At 45.4% G+C, this 2,493-nt stretch overlaps 1 pseudogene; it reads right to left on the reverse strand.

Moving 5' to 3' along the window:
- Positions 1-841: 841 nt before the first annotated feature.
- Positions 842-1,492, reverse strand: LOC127484934 (m-AAA protease-interacting protein 1, mitochondrial pseudogene; annotated as a pseudogene).
- Positions 1,493-2,493: the final 1,001 nt, after the last annotated feature.

Here is a 2,493-nt window from a genome sequence, read left to right on the forward strand (position 1 = left end):
GCTTTCATATATTAACTTTGTATCTCCTATCTTGTTGTGATCAGTAATTTGAGGAGTTTTTGTATAGATTCTTTAGAATTTTCCACACAGACGGTCATGTCCTCTGTAAACAAAGCCAGTTTTATTTCTTCCTTCCTCACATGTATACCTTCTATTTTCTTTCTTACTGCATTAGCTAGGACTTAACTATGACATTGAAAAGCAGGAGCCGGGGAGGGGCATCCTTGCCTTCTCCATGATTAGAATGCTCTGAGTTTCGAACCAAAGTGGTTTATTTTAAGGAACTTGGCTCAAAAGATTGTAGGGGCTGGAAAGTCTGAAATCTGAATTTAGGTCAGAGTTGACCTTGGTCTTAAGTCAAAATTCCACGTGGCAAGCCCAGACCAGCTGGAAACCGGTGCAGAGTTTCTAGGGTGCAATCTAGAAACTGGGTAAACTCCTCCCACTACAGGGAGCCTCAACCATTATTCTTGAGGCCTTCAACTGATTGCATGAGGCCCACCCACATTTTGGAAGGTCACCTGCTTTATTCAGAGTCTGCTGGTTTAAATGTTAGGCATGTCTTAAAAATTCTTTCCTTCCCCCACGCCGGTTTAATAAAGACTTGCTTATTTTGAGAATATCCCAACATCAGGCTGTTCACAAAAGCAACCCACAGTATCAACTTTCAAAACCAAACGTTAAGACTGTCACTCTACTTTCTTTCTAGAGGGTGCATTTGACATGCCAACTCTCATTCACAAAAAAATGCACCACGGTGGTTGTGTTGAACAGCCCCACACACTGCTCTTACCTGGGCTGGGACACACACCTCTGACTCGAAGCTGCTCGCGGGTGCTCCTCAGCTGAACGAGATGGCCTTTGCAGTTAAATCATAGTAAATGGAGATGGCTCCTGTTGGTGCATATACAGTTTCGTCTCTGTCAGCAGCACAGGCATTTTTATGGTTATCAGGTAGACAAGTAACCTTTTCTTTCAATACATGTAGGTAGCACCTCTTTGGCCACAAATTCTTCCAATAGATCAAATTTACATTGTGACAGCAACTTGAATTCATGAGCAAAAGTCTGCTTCCCTGCCTACAGACAAGTCTGATGTGCTGAACTCTTTGTCAAAACAGGCCCAGATAAGGGAAGGGGAAATTCTAATCGGAACCCCTGATTGGGTTGCAGAACCCCAGAATGATCATCCCGGTTGTCTGGTGTGGCTGTGGCTGCTGCTGGGTGCTGTAGCTTTGCTCTGCATGGGCAGGGGAAGAAGCGAGGGCTGCAGGGAGTCCCGAGGAGCTGAGCAGAGGCTGCTAGAGGCCCTGGTTGTGCAGGGCGGAGGCCACCAAGGCCCTGGGCCCTGCTGAGCTGGTGGCGGCAGCAGCAGCACAGTCTGGCCAATGGCAACCTCATCTCGGCGCACAGGGAGTCGGGGGTCTGGTGGCCAAGCCGGGCAGCGACCAAGAGACCAGCAAGTAGGATAGCAAGAGGGTGGCCAGCGCCATCTTTATAACCTTTCACCTCTCTCTTCAAAATAGTTTACAGCAATCTGTGGACTGGTGTTTGGGCAAGCTGCCACCACAGCCTAGCCAAGTGGATACATAAAATTAGCTATCACAGTATCACAGTATTACAGACATTTTTTCTTTGCTTTTATACATGTAGAATCATACCATGTGCTTTGCTGTGCAACTTGTGTATTATACTAAGTATACTGTCGTTAACAAAATCTCATACCAATCTCTCCAGGTCAATCATTTTATTTATATATACATATATATTTAATATGTTTTATTTTATATGTAAATTTAACATATATAAATATGTATTTATATATAAATTACTCATTCTTTTAAATAACCATGTAAGGTTAAACCATTTTCCCTTTGGGGGGTTATTTCCAGTTATGACCAAAAAAAAAAAAAACTATACTTATGTACTAGGGCATTTTTTAAAAAAGATTTATTTATTTGTTTGAAAGGCAGAGAGACAGATCTTTCATCTTCTGGTTCATTCCCCAAACGGCCTTAAGGACAAGTACTGGTCCAGGCTGAAACCAGGAGCCAGGAGCTCCATCCAGGTCTCCCATGTGGCTGGCAGGGGCCCAAGGACTTGGGGCATCTACTTCTGCCTTCCCAGGGATGTTAGTAGGGAAGTGGATTAGAAACGGGATCGGAGAGGTCAGCGCTGTGGCGTAGCGCGTAAACCTGCAGCACACTGGCATCCCATATGGGCACCAGCTCGAGTCCCGGCTGTTCCACTTCTGACCCAGCTCTCTGCTGTGGCCTGGGAAAGCAGTAGAAGATGGCCCAAGTCCTTGGGCCCCTACACCCATGTGGGAGACCCGGAGGAAACTCCTGGCTTCGGATCGGCGCAGCTCCCGCCATTGTGGCCATCTGGGGAGTAAACCAGTGGATGGAAGACCTCTCTCTCTCTCTGCCTCTCTGTAACTCTGACTTTCAAATAAATAAATAAATCTTAGGAAAAAAAAGAAAGAAATCAATCG

The sequence above is a fragment of the Oryctolagus cuniculus genome, chromosome X, assembly GCF_964237555.1.
Source record: "Oryctolagus cuniculus chromosome X, mOryCun1.1, whole genome shotgun sequence".
Lineage (NCBI taxonomy): Eukaryota > Metazoa > Chordata > Mammalia > Lagomorpha > Leporidae > Oryctolagus > Oryctolagus cuniculus.